This window comes from Bombus affinis, chromosome 4 (assembly GCF_024516045.1).
Source record: "Bombus affinis isolate iyBomAffi1 chromosome 4, iyBomAffi1.2, whole genome shotgun sequence".
Classification (NCBI taxonomy): Eukaryota; Metazoa; Arthropoda; class Insecta; order Hymenoptera; family Apidae; genus Bombus; species Bombus affinis.
In genome coordinates, this window is record NC_066347.1 from 13,587,674 (window position 1) to 13,608,841 (window position 21,168).

Consider the following 21,168-nt stretch of genomic DNA (forward strand, 5'->3'; position numbering starts at 1 on the left):
CGAACGGATCAGACGACCCAACATCATAGTTGTGATGAACAGATTTACGTGTACTATTCCTAATTATTAACTATCCAATCGAAAGAATAGCTTAATTACAAAGGAACGCTGATGTAGACATATCGCGTGGACGTGATCGAACGCAGGAATCATGCAGCGCTGCCGGAAATTGCGGCGGGATAGCGAATTAACGAGCTCTTTCAAACCATCTGCAACCGCGCGGCAACTATTACACACCCTAGGAAACGTGTAATTTCACTATTTTGCTATCGTTTTGCAATGCGGATAACAGTACAAGATAGAAAACATCATTTGAATCATCATTGTGAATACCTGCACCATACCGTGCTGGTAACCAGCAGGAAAATTTGGAAAGGGAAAGATTTCTACAACCACGTGTTTCAGTTTTTGAAAATTGTGCGACTTACTCATGTTTTCAGGTGTTCTTGTAGATATTTTGATATCTAGTGAAATCAAATTTTAACTATATTGGTGATATTATTAACAAGCAGGAAAGATTAGAAAGGGCAGGTTTCTAGGACCTCGTTTCAATCCTCGAATATCGCACGACATGCTTTTTGTTTGATTTTCTAATAAAAAAAAGTAAAATTGTATAGGAAAGGGAAGTTTGGATACGATACAAGGTTTAATTTAATTTAATAACCCAATTTTTAAATCTGAATCACGCTTTCAACGGACAACTATAGTTTTAATGTTTCAACGGGTATCCAAGCAATGTAGACCCGACACTTGTAACCTCAAGTATGAGTTCTAGAATAGAAATATTATATGACTACGGTGGCGACATGGATATAGTATACGGCTACAAATCCAAGATACCCGTGTTCAAATCCTAATAGTAATTTTCCTATTTTGGAGAATTCCAACTGATGGATTTTGTCCGAGGCTGGAGGGGAAGCCCTAACACCGACCTAAACAATGAAGCCGTCAGCGGTCAAAATCGGGCAGAAGATGTGCCGCTCAACACTCAAATCGTCAACAACCTGTGATAGCAATTAGACCGACCCTCTAACTGCCATGCAATAGTTATAGTAATAGAAATATTCAAACTAACAGTTACTAACCATAGATTTTAAGGCAACTTAAAACTAACACCTCCCTCGGACAACAGCACTAACAAGAGGAGAGTGGAACATAGACGTCCGCAAATTAACGCAGGCGTTGCCCGGGTCCTCCAGGAAGCACAGAAGAAGGAATGGTGGTGTACGATACTGTAAATAAGGGTAAGCACAGTCCTCTGGTTGGGATAGCCGTATACTATGCACCAAGGGCCCATACTTTCCTACCTATGCCATCGAAGCGGCAGTACGGGCTCGCCGTAGTCTCTAATTTTACCGTAGTACCTATAATACTTCTTTTTTTTTACTAAAATTTTACTTTGTTAGCGGAAGGAAAATAAGATGAGGTCGGAAGTACCTCGAAAGAGGACGGTTAAACAAAAAGCATGGTAAAAAGGAAAGAGGCGGAATTAATAATATGTATGTAACTATTGATACAGCTTTTGCATAATGACGAAAACTAGAAGAGAAAATCATTTATAACATTTTGACTTTATTGGTGGTATTATTACCAACCAGGGAAGATTAGGAAGGGCAGGTTTCTACGATCGCGTTTCAATCCTCGAATATCGAACATCATGCCTTTAGTTTTATTTTGTAATAAAAAAAGAAAAACTGTGTATAGTAAAGGGAAGCTGTGATATGAAACAAGTTTTAATCCAGTTGCATCACCGAATTTTTAAATCTCAAGCATACTTTTGTCAGAACCTACACCAAGATATTTAATGTTTCAACGAAATTGCTAGCAATGTAGGGGTTTGCAATATTAAGTATGAATTGTAGAATAGAAATGTCACCACGATGGCGAAGTAAGGTGGCGAAGTGAATATTGTATATGGCTACAAATCCAAGGTACCCGTGTGCAAATGCTAATTGTAATTTTCTTGGTTCACAGAATTCCAACTGATGGGCTTCGCCCGAGGCTGGCGGAGAAGGCCTAACACCGACGAAAACAATGAAGCCGTCAGCGGTCAAAATCGAGCAGAAGATGTGCCGCTCAACACTCAAATCGTCAACAACCTGTGATAGCAGTTAGACCGACCCTCTAACTGCCATGCAGTATTTATAGTAATAGAAATATGCAAATTAACAGTTACTAACCATAGATTTTAAGGCAACTTAAAACTAACACCTCCCTCGGACAACAGCACTAACAAGAGGAGAGTGGAACATAGACGTCCACAAAATAATGCTGGCGTTGCCCGGGTCCTCCAGGAAGCATAGAAGAAGGAATGATGGTGTGCGATACTGTAAATAAGGGTAAGCACAGTCCTCTGGTTGGGATAGCCGTATACTATGCACCAAGGGCCTGTACTTTCCTACCTAAGCCATCGAAGCTGCAGTACGGGCTCGCCGTAGTCTCTATTTTTGCCATAGTTCCAATAATATTCCTTTTTTTTTTACTAAAATTTTACTTTGTTAGCGGAAGGAAAATAAGATTAGGTCTGAAGTAACTCGAAAGAGCACGGTTAAACAAACAGCATGGTACAAGGGAAAGAAGCGGAATTAATAATATGTATGTACCTATTGATACAGCTTTAGCATAATGACGAAAACTAGAAGAGAAAGTCATTTATAACATTTTGACTTTATTGGTGACATTATTACCAAGCAGGGACGATTAGGAAGGGCAGGTTTCTACGATCGCGTTTCAATCCTCGAATATCGAACATCATGCCTTTAGTTTTATTTTGTAATAAAAAAAGAAAAACTGTGTATAGTAAAGGGAAGCTGTGATATGAAACAAGTTTTTGTCCAGTTGCATCACCGAATTTTTAAATCTGAAGCACACTTTTGTCAGAACCTACACCAAGATATTTAATGTTTCAACGAAATTGCTAGCAATGTAGGGGTTTGCAATATTAAGTATGAATTGTAGAATAGAAATGTCACCACGATGGCGAAGTACGGTGGCGAAGTGAATATTGTATATGGCTACAAATCCAAGGTACCCGTGTGCAAATGCTAATTGTAATTTTCTTGGTTCACAGAATTCCAACTGATGGGCTTCGCCCGAGGCTGGCGGAGAAGGCCTAACACCGACCAAAACAATGAAGCCGTCAGCGGTCATAGTCGGGCAGAAGATGTGCCGCTCTATGCTCATCGTCAACAGGCTGCGATAGCAATTAGAGTGCCGTTCTAACTGCCACCCAATAGAATAACAATAATACTAATACGAATACTAACATTATTAACAATAGTATTTAGGTCATATTAAAAGTAACACCTCCCTCGGACAACAGCACTAACAACCGGAGAGTGGAACATAGACGTCCACAAAATAACGCTGGCGTTGCCCGGGTCCTCCAGGAAGCATAGAAGAAGGAATGGTGGTGTGGGATACTGTAAATAAAGGTAAGCACAGTCCTGTGGGTGGGATAGCCGTATACTATGCACCAAGGGCCCCTACTTTCCTACCTAAGTCATCGAAGCGGCAGTACGGGCTCGCCGTAGTCACTATTTTTGCCGTAGTTCCAATAATATTCCTTCTTTTTTACTAACATTTAACTTTGTGAGCGAAAGGAAAATAAGATTAGGTCTGAAGTAACTCGAAAGAGGACGGTTAAACAAACAGCATGGTACAAGGGAAAGAAGCGGAATTAATAATATGTATGTACCTATTGATACAGCTTTTGCATAATGACGAAAACTAGAAGAGAAAGTCATTTATAACATTTTGACTTTATTGGTAACATTATTAACAAGAAAGAAAGTTTAGAAAGGGCAGGTTTCTAGGACCTTGTTTCAATCCTCGAATATCGCACGACATGCTTTTTGTTTGATTTTCTAATAAAAAAAAGTAAAATTGTATAGCAAAGGGAAGCTTCGATACCTAACACCGACCAGAATAAACAAGCCGTCAGCGTTCAAAGTCGGGCAGACATGTGCCGCCAATAGTTCATCAAGGCATCCATGTGATAGTTAAAGTTAAGGTCCTTTGTAAATAGTTCTAAGTTTGTAAGATATAACTAAGATAAAAACTAACCCACTAACAACTTTAACCTAAGTCACTACTAACACAAATTAATCCCATCCCTATCCCGGGCCGGATCACTAACATCTAAAGAGCGGAACATCGATGTCCGCAAAATAACGCTGATGTGGGATCGGAACCCCTCTAGGAAGTCCAGAAGAATGACGTGGAAATGAAGGATCATTGCGACTAGAGTACGAGCACTAACTTCTGGGTGGAATAGCTGTATACGATGCGCCAAGGGCCCGTACTGTCATTCTCCGGCCGCAGAAACGGTAGTACGGGCTCCCCGTAGGCTCTAATTTTGCCGTAGTTCCTATAATATTTCTTTTTCTATTAAAATTTAAGATTGCTGGCGATAGCAAAAAAAAAAGGCGACGTGACTCGAAAGAGCACAAATAAACACAAAGCATGGTACAAAGGCAAGAAGCGGAATTAATAATATGTATGTAACTATTAATACAGCTGTTGCATAATGACAAAAACTAGAAGGAAAGGTCATTTATAACATTTTGACTTTATTGGTGGCATTATTACCAAGCAGGGAAGATTAGGAAGGGCAGGTTTCTACGATCGCGTTTCAATCCTCGAATATCGAACATCATGTCTTTAGTTTTATTTTGTAATAAAAAAAGAAAATCTGTGTATAGTAAAGGGAAGTTGTGATATGAAACAAGTTTTAATCCAGTTGCATCACCGAATTTTTAAATCTGAAGCACACTTTTGTCAGAACCTACACCAAGATATTTAATGTTTCAACGAAATTGCTAGCAATGTAGGGGTTTGCAATCTTAAGTATGAATTGTAGAATAGAAATGCCAGCATGACTACGGTGGCGAAGTGAATATTGTATACGGCTACAAATCCAAAGGATCCTTGTTCACGGCAGTTTGCTGGTGAGTGCCGAAGCGTGCAAACGTGTGTCCAGTGTCCTGTGAAGTTCACAAAACTACACGTGACGCCCATCTGTCGAAAGCGAATCCAACAAACCTAGCTAAGTGTTCACACAGCCTCTCGACTAGTTTTTTCATATTGAATTAACTAGCTCGATGATGACCCAAACATTCCAAACAGACTCTCCGGAGCTAAGTTATAACACCGCCGTTCTTCCTCCCTCGTGGCAAAGGGTCAATACATCTCTCTTTGCAAACAATACATAACAATGCAAACAATATAAAGCAAAAAGAAAATAACAAAGAAATCTACAACGTCAACCGGCTGATGAACTCCATAGTGAAGATCGAACCATCTCTTGTAAAGAAAGAGATAGCACAATGCAAAAGGTGTCAAAGGTACGGCCATACGTAGAAATACTGCAACCATAATTTCCGGTGCGTAAAATGTGCAGGTAGTGACCCCACTGACCAATGCACTAAATCCCCAGAAACCCTCGCGAAGTGCATCCACTGTCAAGGAGAGCATCCTGCGAACTACAAAGGATGCTCAGCCTATAAAACACTACACAACAACAGGTATCCAAAACTGATACTCAAAGATATAACCAAACAAGAACCTAGACCCCAAAAATTCACCTCACCATCAATGTCCTATGCCCAGGCAGCACAAGGAAACATAAACAACTCGAAAACCCACAGTGGACACTCAGAAAATAGTGTTCCCACCCCACAAAACACAGACAACTTCACCAGACTCGAAAATCTTATCGAGAAGCAAACTGAGCAAATTAACAACTTGCTGTCCACTACTCACACTCTTCATGGACAAACTAATACGCACAGAAGCAAAATAAAACCAATGCGTATAGCTCTGTGGAACGCCAACGGTGTAACTCAGCAAAAGTTTGAACTAGAACTATTCTTAAAACAACAGCAAATCGACGTAATGCTGATATCTGAAACCCACTTCACCGACAAAAACTACCTCAAAATACACGGCTACAACTTCTACCATACCTCACATCCCAATGGAAAGGCCCACGGCGGCACCGGAATCATTATCAAATCCAGCATTAAGCATTACGAGCTTCCATCATTCCAGAAAGACTACCTCCAAGCTCCAAACATAGCAATAGAAGGCTGCCATGGTACAATCACCACTTCAGCAGTATATTGCCCTCCCAGGTACTCCATTGCTAAAGGAGACTTTGTTAACTTCCTTGACGCACTGGGCAATAGATTCATAGCTGGAGGAGACTATAGAGCCAAACATATTCAATGGGGCAGCAGATTTATCAGAGTAAGAGGCAAAAATCTCTTGAATAGCATAATCACCAACAATCTCAACTACCTCGCCACATATGAACCCACATACTGGCCCACTGACACTAATAAAATACCTGATCTACTTGACTTCTTCATAACTAAAAGTATCTCGCCAAGATATGTCCAAATCAACTCCTCGGCGGAACTCTCTTCTGAACATTCCCCCGTTATAGCAACAGTCAGTTCAACAATAATCGAGAATCCACCTAATGGCTTCATTCATAACCAACTCACCAACTGGCAGCTCTTTAGAGAAGTCTTTAATCGTTCAACTTCAGCCTTAATTTCACTAAAAACAAATGAAGATATCGAAACAGTCACAGAATACTTAAACACGAGCATAATAAACGCTATCCGCTTCTCTACACCTACTAAGACTTCTATCAGCAACCACGAACATCCCCATTACATATTAAAAAAAATCGCAGAAAAACGTAGATTAAGAAGAGTATGGCAGACCCATAAAACACCGGATGACAAACACAAACTCAACAACGCAACTAGGAAGTTAACAAAAATCATCAAAAAATACAAAAATTACCGTTTTCAGAAATATCTCGGCAATTTGTCCCCAGCTGACTCCAGCTGACTTCAACTACTCGCTATGGAAGTCTTCCAGGCAACTCACGCGCCCTCCGCAAGTAATCCCTCCAATCCGCCGTCCGCAAGGTGGATGGGCGCGTAGCCCTATAAAAAAAGCCAACCTATCTGCTAAACATCTATATAACGTATTTAAATCCTATTCTTCCAAAATTGCCGCCGATATCACCGAATACCTGCACTCTCCCTTCCAAATGTCTCCTCCTATTGAATCCTTCACTTCTATAGAAATTAATCCATCGCCTAAATGACCTAATATGCAATAAAGCAGTCAAGGAACTTCCCATGAAAGGGATTGCACTCATCGCATCAATTTTTAACGCAATTCTTCACCTTGAATACTATTCCAAGGCCTGAAAAATATCACTGATTACTCTCATTCCTAAACCCAATATATGAAACCAATATAACCAATATATGAAACTAGCTCCTATCGCCCAATTAGTCTTCTACCTACTTTGTCAAAACTATTCGAGATGATGTTAACGATTCGACTCCTTCCACTCCTATAGGATTTGAAAACACTGCCAGATCCGGTTTTCGGAAGCAACATTCCACAATAGAGCAAATCCATCTCATAACGCACAATACCAACCAAAGCCTAGAAATGGAAAAATATTGCTCAACGGCATTCCTTGACATTCAACAGACATTCGGCAAAATATGGCATGAAGGGCTTCTATACAAACTTAAAAAAATCCTACCACACACCTGCTACTCCATCGTAAAGTCCTACCTAACCAAAAGACAATTCATGGTTAAATACTTAGACGCCACTACCACAACATTCCCAATAGAAGCTGGCATACCACAAGGTAGTGTCCTCGGACCCCTGATGTTCTCCATCTACACTGCCGATTTACCAATATCAACAGAAATATCTAGCAACATTTGCTGACGACACAGCGCTATTAGCTTCCCACGCAGACCCGATAATTGCTTCATCCACTCTCCAGCCATGTCTGGACCTTATGGAGATGTGGTTTCATAAATGGAGCTTCAAAATTAATGAAAACAAATCCACCCATGCAATATTCACGCTGCGAAGACAAACCTGCCCCCAGGTCATCATTAACAATATATCAATTCCTAACAAGGATACAGTCAGATACCTGGGAATGACTCTGGACAGGAGATTAACGTGGAAACAATATATCACAGACAAATCGAAGCAACTCAGGGACGAACTCAAAAAATTTTATTGGCTCATTGGCCGTCGCTCCAACCTAAGCATGCAGAACAAAATTACGCTCTATAAGAGCGTAATAAAACCTGTCTGGACATACGGAATCCACCTATGGGGAACAGCAAGTAATTCCAACATTGAAATACTTCAACGCTTTCAATCGAAAACGCCAAGATCCCTAATAAATGCACACTGGTATGTTACCAACGAAACCGGAAAATTAAATTTGAGAATGAATTCAAAAGATGAAAGCAATTAATGAAGGAAGGAAGAAAGGCAAACAATCATATAATGGAGATTGATATACCTGATCTATAAATATATGTAATAAAAATCAAGAAGCGTATACTTTAAATTATTTTAAATACTATTATTACGTCCTGTGACCCCAGAATATATCCTCATCCATCCTTTAGTCAAGATGGTCAACAACTTTTCAAACATACTCGGATCCGCGGTAATCTATTGCCGTCCTCAGATTTAGATTTTTACTTACGCTCCTTATTACTCGTCACGGTAAAACACGGGATAAGTGCCCCATCCCATCTTTATCCACCAGTTCTTTCTTCACCCAATTGGCAGCAATGACCGTTGACATGTCCTCGCTTGCTTATCGAAGATTGCAATAAACAAATCCGCTTGTCTCGTGCTCCAGAGGTACACCCATCAATAGTCTTCCTCCTCGTCATCATCGTCGCCGAACTTCTCTTGTTAACAACTCTTCGGTCAAAACACACTTTCCAGTTTTTAAAAGTTGCTGGAAGTAAAGAAAGTGCGCCGATTATCGTATGGAGACAAGAATTTACGACTCTTGTTGACGCCTTGTACCGCGAATTCGTCTGCTCGCAAACACGGCCGAACAACTATAGTGATATTATTTATTTTCATTATATAAATTTTCTAATAGTTTGCTTCATTTTCGCTTTTCAATCGTTCCATTCCACTCCATTTACGTCCATCTTCAAAACCACGTAGAAAGATCCAACAGCTTCTTTCCTTTCTATGGAGACGCCATGGTTTTCGGATTTCTTCATTTTGCTTCTAGAATGGACATCCTCGGGATTTTCCAGTTCCACATTCGATCACGATCTCTGTGGATTATCATATTGCAGGCTATTGACAAGCGTTGCGTACATTTTTGTCACTGGTGGAGTTCGTTACTTACGGGTACGGTCGAGGACGTCCGTTCATCTTCGAAATTTCCGCTCAAAGATACTAAGGAACCTCTCGACGTTTCACCGTCGCATCTTCCCAGGGGGTGTTTTTCTGTCCATATTTCCTTTGAGGCAGGAATCTATTTCCATCCAGTTTTGCAACTATCTTACCGTCGTGAGTGTATTTCATCTGGTATTGATGTTTTGCTTTAGACCCATCGAGCACTCCGGTTTGCAATTACCCTCTTGATGCACTGTAAATTTTACAACTTGTGAGGTAAGAATTTACAGTTTCCCAAAAAAGACAGATGTGCTGTCAGTATCGTAACGGAAGGCCACTCAAAATGCCTAACAATCGATTCATCTAATAAAACGTCTTAGGCTCAATATTATACACATTATACGCGGTCGACATACCGACATCTACCAACAGCAAAATGCTGACATTCGCGTAAGACTTCCAGTTGTCAGCAACATATATACCTCCGCGACACAAAATAACATCACAATTGTGGGAAGAATACTTCCAACACTTAGGGGACAAGTACATCGCAGCGGGGTATGCAGTAGATCACTACAACTCAAAGCACACGCTATGAGGATCAAGAATTACTACATCTCGGGGCAGAACTCTGGAAAAATACCTTAGAAATAATAACATCAATATGTTATCCACAGGAAGACCGACATACTGGTCGACTGACCTGAACAAAAAACCAGACCTACTTGACTTTACAGTTACAAGGGAATTAAACACAAACAAACTAAAAATAACATCCAACCTCGAGCTTAGCTCCGATCATACACCCATAATAATTGAATACAGAAACAAAACAATACTTTATAGCAAACCAGATACACTGCAATAAAACCACCAAATGGCAAACTTTCAAAGAAATAATAGAAAGCAAAATAAACTGCAACATCCCGTTGAAAACTCCTGAACACATAGAACAGGCAGTAGCATCATTGACAGCAACTATCTAAGAAGCAGCAAGGACAATCACTATACCCGAATCAACCAGCAGACGAACAATAACATTTCCGCAAGAAATACTCGACAAAATTAGAGAAAAGAGAAAAGCGAAAACAAGATGGCACACAGACATGACAAAATACAGAACTCGAAAAAACAAAAAACACCTAAACAAACTTGCAAAGGAAATAAAAAACAAAATAAAAGAGCAGAACAATAAGGAATTAGCAAAGTTCATAGGGACACTCTCTACACACGAGAACACCAACTACTCCCTATGGAAACACATGGGCAAGAAGCAACGAAGAACAAGCTGAAGAATTCTCCAACCATCTCTGCAACACATTCACACCACACATTATCAACAACAGCAACCTCAAAAGTCATACGGAGGAGGATGCGCAAACCACTATTATCACAACCGACAAGTATGGTAATACACCATACCTAGAACAACAGCACAAGAAATTAGAAACATAATCGATAAAACGAAAAACAACAAAGCACCAGAAATCGACTTAATCAATGGCAAAATCTTGAAAAACCTTCCGCCAAAAGCAATAAGACTAATGACAATAATATTCAATGCAATTCTAGGAATTCAATACTTCCCCAAACCATGGATATTAGCACAGATCAAAATGTTACCTAAACCAGGCAAGGACCCACACCAAATTGCATCTTACAGAGCAATATCACTGCTTCCAGTATTTTCCAAAATAGTGGAAAAAATTATTGTAGAGAATTGTGGATCTTGATGGCCGAAATATTGTTATGGAAACATTAAATTTACACTGGGCATTACTATTAACGTAGACACATATTTATTTTATAAACGAATTCTAGAATATTCATCGATACATACTTGCACGCGTCTTAGCACTTTCTTCCATACCCGACCTTTCGTAAACTGTTAACCGACCAAACTGTTTACATTCATCTGTTTTTCAGTCGCCGTGCTCACACATATCTCCACACACTGATATTCTCAAACAAATATCTCCACTACGCATTCGACCTAGTCCAGCACAAAAATTATACATATCTCAATAATAATATATTACCGGATAAAAACAATAATAGAGATAAAAAAACTAATACCGAAACACTAATTTGGATTCAGAAACAAACACTTCACGATAGAGCAAATGCACAGGCTTATCAACGAAATAATAACAGTACTAGAAAACAAGGAATATTGCACAGCCCTCTTTATAGACATAGAGAAAGCATTTGACAAAATTAACCATGGAAGCCTACTACAAACAATTAGGAAACAATTCCCGGAGCAAATACACCAATTAATAAAATCCTACCTAAGCAGCAGAACCTTCGTAACAAAAATCAAGGACACACATTCTGAAGTTAAAGACATCAAGGTAGGGGTACCGCAAGGAAGCGTCCTAGGCCCAATACTATACACATTATACACGGCAAACATACCAACAACTACCAATAGCGCAGTACTGACATTCGCGGACGACACAGTTATACTAGTCAGGCATACTAACCCAGAAATGGCAGTCAAATTACTACAAGAACATATCACAAAAATAGAAAAGTGGTTACAAGAGAAACAAATAAAAGCAAATCCCAATAAATGCAACCATATTACATTCACGCTGCGAAAGCAGATACAACCAAACATCCTTCTGAACGGCACGCATATAACACAAACAAAGCAAGTCAAATACCTAGGACTCCACTTAGATACACAACTCACATGGAAACAGCATACTAAATCAATAATAGACAAGGAGACAAATGCATTGGCTAACAAGTCGAAAATCCAAATTAAGCAATTAATAAATTAAAAATATATAAAACGATCATAAAACCAATCTGGACGTACGGAATACCACTATGGGGGCAGCACCAATGAGCCACATAAATAGAGTCGCTACAATCGAAGATACTGAGAACAATATTTAACGCCCCATGGTATGTGAAACGAGGATATACGCAGACTTAAAGATACAAACAAGAAATTGGCAGGTACGCAGAAAAATAGAAGCGAAAGACGGCAACACATCCAGCTGGCTACTAAAACGAGAAAAACTTTCATAGAAAGAAGACTAAAAAGAAACTACTGACTTCATTAAAGAAATAAAATAGTCAAACTCGAAGATGGTATCCCACTGGGGCTAGTAATTCACATGTTATTTAGCAATTAAGTTAGAAAAATTTACCAAATGTCCAGATGGACAAATTGTAGTGTAAATTAAAAAAAAAGAAAAATCTAATAAACTTTTGTTTATAACGACGGTGTCTTCTAGACAAGAAGGACTCGTGCGAACTACAACTGCCATATATTCTTTCCTACTTTCTCGCTACCGGTTTCTATCAACGCGGTCAAATTGCAATCTCCGATCTTAACGTCTCTACGACTGCGACACACTACATGCATTTTTAGGGGACTTACATTGTTAAATTGCGATGCGATGTGTCCGTACTCCTGGCATTTGAAACACCTGGCAACTTTGCTTTTCGTTGGGCAGTTCGCACTTAGGTGATTTTTGTTTCCGCACAGGAAGCTTCGTCGCGTCCCGACCTCTTGGATTTTTCTTCGGCCAACTTGCTGTTCGTATCAAACGTGTTAATTTATTTAATGACGAGATGAACTAATACTTGCGATAGTCAGATATATTTAAAGATTACTCTAAATATAGAATACAGAGTTGGTATAATACGTCTGAATCGTTGCTCGCTCAATGCTACTCGCTGTAAGGATACCAGAAAATGATCGTCCTAGAGAGCATGTTCGTTTATTTATACTGGTCGGGGACTACCGGAAAGGTTGACCTCGACTCTGGTTGACGATTCCAGGTAGGGACGATATTGCTTTATCCGGAGTTTATTTACTTTTAAATTTTCTACATAGTAACGATGTCTCGATACTGCCAGGCAAGACAACCACATAATTCACTCTCGATTTGGATGGTCCTATGACTTATGTGCCGCTACATCATCTCCTTACTAGTGATAACATTTTTTTTTTTTTTTTTTTTGTAGTTAGTTTACAAATTTCGTGGGTGATTCCCAAACCCAACGAACTATAGCGCTTATCCGAAATTTGCTTGTAGCGTATCAGGAAATCGAATTTTCCTGCCCGCGCGCGTGACATATTTATTTTTTGTGTGTCTGTCTGTCGCTTCGCTCAATTTGATGTCTAAACGGTATTATTATGACGCTTTGTTGTTCGATATTGTCATCTACAAGGAACACGGGTTTTAACGGGGTCTCTGGAGACTGTTACGTTTCTTTTATTTAATTTTATGATGAAATTCTTTTCTCCGCGCTGTATCACCTTGTATGACCTGTCGTAAGGTGTTTGTAGGGAACTGTGGACAACGTCGTTACGCAGCAATATATAGGGTGACGTTGCGAGTTCACGGAAAATGAACACGTTTTTCGTACTATGTCGAGTGATCGGTTGCGGCTTTATTTCTTCGATTCGCGTATTCGGAGTTACGAAAAATTCCCCTGGCAATCGTATTCCTACACCGTGGATCATTTCAGCAACCATTGCGTTCAGGTCCTTCTTAATGGCTATTCAAATTCCTAATAGTACGATCGGTAAAATTTCAACCCAGTTACTCATATCGTGGCGTTTGATTACCGTCTTCAACTATCGGTCGTATTCCTTAAAAATAACAGGAATCGTATAGCTTTTGTAAATTTGCTATAAATTGACTCGAATTTTTGACTATTGAGACTCGAATTGGCGTCCTTGATCGGTAGTTATTTTGGATGGTATGCCGAAACGAGCTATCTATGTTGAACGGAGAGCTGAAGCAACGGTTGATGCTTCCTTATCGGCTATGGGTATTGCTTCGGATCAATGCGAGAAACGGTCGATACACGTTAGACAATATCGATAGCCTTGCGAATACTGCATCACGATAATGTTTACGTGTATGTGTTCGAATCTATCTGCCGACGCTTCTGTCACGTAAACTTGAGACTTTGATTATAAAAGAAAAGGAGGTTGAGCCGTAACTCAACTATTAACCTTCTAGAACTTTATAGAACTTTATTATAAATACAATGATTACAATGATTTTACAGAGGCAGAATGATACTGAATCAGAGAAAGGCTGAACAAGAACTGCCCGAGCTGGCTGAAATCTCGGCTAATATAAGTTTTGGTTTGGGGATAATGTGCAAAAGAGTCCGAAAGTCGGGGGTCGATGTCTTATCTCTGGTGTAGATTAAGATGTGCTTGATGTCAAACGTTCAGACTCGGAATGCTACGTGCCTGGTGACTTTACATCGCTGATACGGAATACACTGTCGTGCCCAGTTTCTGCAGTTTTTGATAACTGACAACCAGACGAAACGCGTCGTCACAAGGTTTTGTGTAGCGCGCATCCCGAGATGAGAAAGTCCGTGGTGCGAATTGAATACGCTACGCCGCAGGGCTTTCGGTACATACTGCGTCGAGCGATACATCCCAATATATCTCTATGTTATGGCAGGGAAAACGTATTTTTTTCAGTTGTAACGCTTATGTACCAGAGTTGTCGAAGTCGCGTAGCACGGTGTCATTTTCTTGCGCGGTGGCGAGAGTTTGGTCGTCTACGGACTTCCCAATCTCTTCGATGCGTGAAAGAGCGTCGGCAACTTTGTTGTCCAAATCTTTTATATAACGGATGTCGGTCGTGAATTGTCCGACGTAATTGAGATACCGAAATTGTTGAGGCAAACATTTCTCTGGATGTTGATTAACTACGTATGCCAAGAACTTGTGATCGGTGGATATTACGAAGTTTGCCCTTCTACAGTGTGTCTAAAACGTTGCAAAAAGTTCGCGGTCGTATGCGCTGTATTTTTGCTACGCGGGGGTCAAGGAATTGGAAAGGAATCCTAGCGGCTGTCATTTATCGTTCACGCGTTGTTGTAAAACTGCCCCTATCGCTTAATCGGACGCAACTACCGCGAGGCTGACGGCCGCTCCTGGCACTCGATGCGCTAATGTCACCCAGTCATAAATTGGCGATAGAAAAACTAACGGGGTTTAACGAACAACCCGCAGACCATCGAGACGACAACGTACAGAGTGTCTCCATGTCAGAAAACAGTAACAGCATGGCCACCTGTGACCTGAATCCCGGCGACCTAACCCCTCCACTGGAGCCAAACCAATACTATAAACCTTCCTAAAATCAGCTCTGGAGGCTCTCTGTTTTAACATTCTTACACTGTCACTCTGTTGGATACACGTAATAAAATCTGGCAGTATATCTAAAGTCTGAATTTTTTTACTTTGCTCCTGAAATAATTAAACTTATGCGAAATGATTCGAAGAACGCGAGGAAACCACCAGTGATCTCAATTTCACGATTCCGCGTGTCTCCGACGTGACAACACCAATGATGAAATTATCCGCGTTTGATCCTTCGCTTATTGTGGATAATGATTCAACTCGACTTCAACTCAATTTCACAATTACTACATGAATAATTCTGTCAAAGATTTCGCTTTCTTTTTTGTTCAATCTTCACTCAAGCTCCCGCAATTATAGTGATCTCCATTTATTTGATATATTTATAAAAATTGAAACGATGATTATTTAACTAGAGCTACTCCTTGATGTAGTAATGTAATACAATATACAAATACTTCTCTGCACCAAAATGTCCTCCTATATCACGGTTTTTACTTCCCATACCATGTATATGTACGTTGTACCTGACGGTAACTTATGATGGTCAGAGACACAATTTTCGACTGCCTATTTTCCTAAAGGGACACCGGCATGTTGCTGGCCCACTTAGCTCAATGGAATGTCCCATGCTTCCCGGCCAGTTAGGGGCCTTTCATTTTTTCACTACCTGTAGTTCACCGGAATGTTCTCAACGGTTTTATTCGTCATTATTCATCAATACGCCAGTTACAACTGTCGGGAAATGGAATTAAAAACACAAAATTTAAAGGAAATAAGAAATATGACGCGTACAATTGTTTTAATATTGCAATAAATTTATAAACAAATACACATTATTATCGAACAAAATTAAAATCTAACTAGGAATATCGAAATCATAACATCATATGGCTAAATAAAAACGAGTGATTGAAGTTTTTTTAATTCAAAGATAATTTCGCTTTTAAACGCAACCTGTGGGAACATTTGACGTTTACTTATGTTTCAAACCTTTCGTCATAGAAAATTACAAGAAAAATAGTGAAAACAGAGATCAGCAAATTTATTGGAACTAAAAAAATACGTACTTAATTGATAATTCTATAAATACTATAACCATTCCAGCAAAGTTAATTATAATTAGACTGTTTCTTTAATAAATGCAATATTCCTGACATGTCACTTCTACAAAACAATACGGTACCTCGCAAAAAAGTAACGAGTGTTTTACTAAGTTCAATGATTATGAACTAATGCTATAATGGACGAAGTCTTACGACTTCTCAAGCTTACGACTAGTAAGCTTGTCATATATTTCAGTAAAATTAAGTTTATGGAGCAATACTATATCGAAACATTTAATATAAAAATATTTATATATGTCAGAGAGACACTAGGATCGATGGTGTGGACGTGTTATGAATCTTCGCCAGTATTAGCCATTGTCAAGGTACGATCCAGAGTTTATTGGCACAAGTATGGAGATGTGAGATTTGACAAATAACTGCGGCGGTTAGGTACTCGCAATGCGAATGACAATAGTCTTAGGTCCGATAATCCGCGGTCAACGGAACTCTTTTACCCTTTACTCGTTGGCAACTCCTAGGTGGTACTCTCAGTTAGCACGTCGAAATGATACCTTAGTCGTACTCGAAGCTCTCACTGTGACGCTGTTTCGGAAAAACTGCTCCACTCTCTCGCGGCCCCAGGTCTTTTATATTCGTGGAGACAAGTCTTCGTTCGGAGAGTGAGGGAAATTGCCGTTATTGTTAATTGGTCAGTCTTCGGAAGTGTCATTCGCGGAAAAGACTGTTTGCCTATTTTCGCTAATTAAGGCATTAGGTTTATGACGGGTCCTCAGGCTGGCTGCAGATGTTTTGCGAATATGTCTCGACAACCGGCAATCAACCTACCCAAAGAATAGGGTCTGCGTATGACGGACCACGAGACAGAACCGTTAGTATGCTTACTGTCGAGTGCCGTTACAACTCTTTCTTTTTATGGAGGGCTATAGACTTTTTCCATGACTTTGTTAGACAAAACGTTCGTCCGTTGACCGCGGCTACGTTCGGTGACTGGTTGTCACCTCGAATCCAAACTCATTCTCATAGATTTCAGACAATTACTATCGGGCTGAAGGGCGGTGATTGCTTAACTACGGCTATGGTAGGATCCAAATTACAATATTAGGGGTTTTTCCCCGGTTTCGACGGGAAGGCTCCGGTGTCTCTCCATCTCCGACATATACATATTGCTTAAAATATTTATTTCAATTGAATCAGATCTATGTCTATGGAAATATTGATAATTTTTTTATTTCTTCATGTTCATCTGTATCGCGACGCCACTGATCAGTCGATTCCATATTTCGGTTAAGATAATAGGAGTGGTTTGAATGATCGTAACACTAAATTAGCAGTTTAAATATAATGTTTATTTCCAACAACTTTCGAGACTTGAATGTCTGCGTGTAGTGCTGCGAGAAAAATTGAGAAGCGTTTAGAACGAATAGTTGCACACGAATAAAGGTTTCTTGGATTCGATGAGTTAGTAGCATCTTAAGGTCTTCCGATCGTGATGTCCGGTGATGCTGAGGTCTATGAGGAAAACTAGTGATGGGTGCTGTCCGCCCTCCACTAACGGTTGCTCGTGGATAGAAGTCCTCCTCGAATATCCAACACGAGAAAACTCGCCTTTCCCATGTTTTATCGCAATGAACAATAATCTCAAGGAGCGTTTCGACATGAAACATGCATTATATAAATTAAGGACCTCGACAATAAGTAAAAATCCAAATCTGAGAACGGCAATTATCAATTCCTTAGCATTATTGCGGGCCCGAACAAGTACATTTCAGCACCTGTTCACCATCTTGACTGCGGAATGAATTATAGTATATGATAGGGTTACATGACGTAACATTACTCATGGAAAACGAAAAAACATGGGAAGCTCTGAATACAAATAATAGAATATTATTACTATGAAATCCCAACCATGTCACATCCCTTCTGCATGGATTCTCAGCATACCGAGAATCTCATTGGGTGGCACGCATTACCAGAGCTTCAAGGATCGTTAAGGATTTCGTTTCAAACCATCCGATTTCCAGCAGCGTTGTACGGTGCAGCGATTTATTAATCGTAAACTATCCCATGGTTGGCTGAACCGCAATTAACCACGATACCGTTTCCGCTTTTACATGATCAATTTTATCGTTAACGGTAACGTCGCGATGAAGAAATAGAAGAAATCGAACGGATCAGACGACCCAACATCATATTTGTGATGAACAGATTTACGTCTACTATTCCTAATTATTAACTATCCAATCGAAAGAATAGCTTAATTACAAAGGAACGCTGATGTAGGCATATCGCGTGGACGTGATCGAACGCAGGAATCATGGAGCGCTGCCGGAAATCGCGACGGGATAGCGAATTAACGAGCTCTTTCAAACCATCTGCAAACGCGCGGCAACTATCACACACTCTAGGAAACGTATTGTTTCACTATTTTGCTATCGTTTTGCGATGCGGATAACAGTACAAGATAGAAAACATCATTTGAATCATCATTGTGAATACCTGCACCATTCCGTGCTGGTAACCAGCCGGAAAATTTGGAAAGGGAAAGATTTCTACAACCACGTGTTTCAGTTTTTGGAAATTGTGCGACTTACTCATGTTTTCAGGTGTCTTTGTAGACATTTTGATATCTAGTGAAATCAAATTTTGACTATATTGGTGACATTATTAACAAGCAGGAAAGATTAGAAAGGGCAGGATTCTACGGCCGCGTTTCAATCCTCTATTATCGTAAGACATGCCTTTTGTTTGATTTTCTAATAAAAAAAAGTAAAATTGTGTAGCAATGCGAGGCTTCGATACGAAACAAGGTTTAATTTAATTTAATAACCCCATTTTTAAATCTAAATCACGCTTTCAACGGACAACTAGAGTTTTAATGTTTCAACGGGAATCCAAGCAATGTAGGCCCGACACTTGTAACCTTAAGTATGAGTTCTAGAATATAAATATTATACGACTACGGTGGCGACGTGGATATAGTATACGGCTACAAATCCAAGGTACCCGAGTTCAAATCCTAATAGTAATTTACCTATTTTAGAGAATTCCAACTGATGGGCTTCGTCCGAGGCTGGAGGGGAAGACCTAACACCGACCAAAACAAATGAAGCCGTCAGCGGTCAAAGTCGGGCAGAAGATGTGCCACTCGAAGCTCATCGTCAACAAGCTGTGATAACAGTTAGAGTGCACCTCTAACTGATATGTAATAGAATACAAATAGAAATTAGTCAATTAACAATATTACTAATCATAGAATTAAGATACATTTATACTAACATCTCCCTCGGACAACAGCACTAACACCCGGAGAGTGGAACATAGACGTCCGCAAAATAACGCTGGCGTTGGTCGGGACTCCAGGAAGCACAGAAGAAGGAATGGTGGTGATGGTTGCTGTAAATAACAGTAAGCACAGTCCTCTGGGTGGAATAGCCGTATACTATGCACCAAGGGCCCGTACTTTCCTACCTAAGCCATCGAAGCGGCAGTACGGGCTCGCCGTAGTCTCTATTTTTGCCGTAGTTCCAATAATATTTCTTTTTTTTTACTAAAATTTTACTTTGTTAGCGAAAGGAAAATAAGATTCGGTCTGAAGTAACTCGAAAGAGCACGGTTAAACAAAAAGCATGGTACAAAGGATAGAGGCGAAATTAATAATATGTATGTACTTGTTAAAGCATAGTGATGAAAACTAGAAGGTATAGCGGCAAAGGGCCATAGAGAAATATCTAGGGTTGAAGCGCACGTGCTGGTCACATGGCCAGCGAAAGGATGTCCCATACCATGATATCATAAAGAAAAAGAACTTGGGACTTTACGAAGAGCGAAAGAACCTTCGGCAAGGAAAAACTACTCTACTCTGAAAGAGACTTTTTTTCGAGAACATCGGTACCATATAAAAAAGGGAAATAAAGATAGCCCGTGGCAGAGAATGCGAGGCTAGAGAGCAACACGCGCTACTAACATTAATAAACGCAATGTTAAATTGATACGCTGTATATGCCTTGGCACCCGTCACGTCTTACACCTCAAAGCGGAGTCAAACGCGGACACACTGCAGTTATGGCACAAGCGGCTTTGTCATCAAAACGTTAGACATGTTAGCGATTTTAAATAGAATTTGAATATAAAAGTTGTAGACGACATCTAGTCTTTTAGTAACGGGTTCATTCCTGAGCGTAGACGCCATATTGGGCCCGAGCAACCCTAGGGCCATAGGGGTTGGGGTACGCCCAACCAGCGCGCAAGGTTCCCAGTACCTTGCTACCTGGATTAGTTAAGCATGCAGGGGTTGTCCCTTCTCCCAGGTTGAACGGGGCGCTTTCCAAGCCGTACCGTCTCTCCAGGACGCTGCTCACCCGCCGGCGGCCATTCTGGGGAGCCAACACCCCTTAAATCGGTCGCCTTGCCTGCACTTGCCTATTAACCACTGTCATCACGAGTCCGATTGTTATTATTAGCCGAGCTGAGGGGTCGCAACTCCCTCCGGGTCTTATACTCGATCCTCGTGGTACGATCTTTAGTGATTGGTGCGACTATCGAGTGGATGTACGGCCACGTCACTGCCGGTCGGCGACCTGTTAACCGAGCTTAACAGTTCCGGATGGGACTCACGTAAGCGGGGGCCTCAAGGCAACGGGTGTCGGTCAGCGCCGATAGTCCGGTACCGGGACTTACCCCAGCGGTCCCACCATTGGCTTCAGGATCGTGGGTGCGCTACCACCCAAGGCCACGTAGAGA

At 40.4% G+C, this 21,168-nt stretch overlaps 3 long non-coding RNA genes across 3 annotated transcripts; 1 reads left to right on the plus strand and 2 right to left on the minus strand.

Annotated features, from left to right (window-relative positions):
• Positions 1 to 898: 898 nt before the first annotated feature.
• LOC126915164 (uncharacterized) lies at positions 899 to 19,450 on the minus strand. The gene is made up of 3 exons (XR_007710035.1): positions 19,228 to 19,450; positions 3,698 to 3,912; positions 899 to 1,507 (listed from the first exon to the last, which is right to left on the minus strand). It is a non-coding gene; the product is annotated as an uncharacterized LOC126915164 (long non-coding RNA).
• LOC126915179 (uncharacterized) lies at positions 1,303 to 4,724 on the plus strand. The gene is made up of 3 exons (XR_007710056.1): positions 1,303 to 1,426; positions 3,617 to 3,741; positions 4,551 to 4,724. It is a non-coding gene; the product is annotated as an uncharacterized LOC126915179 (long non-coding RNA).
• On the minus strand, positions 8,926 to 12,977 carry LOC126915166 (uncharacterized). The gene is made up of 4 exons (XR_007710037.1): positions 12,850 to 12,977; positions 12,614 to 12,769; positions 9,227 to 9,469; positions 8,926 to 9,152 (listed from the first exon to the last, which is right to left on the minus strand). It is a non-coding gene; the product is annotated as an uncharacterized LOC126915166 (long non-coding RNA).
• Positions 19,451 to 21,168: the final 1,718 nt, after the last annotated feature.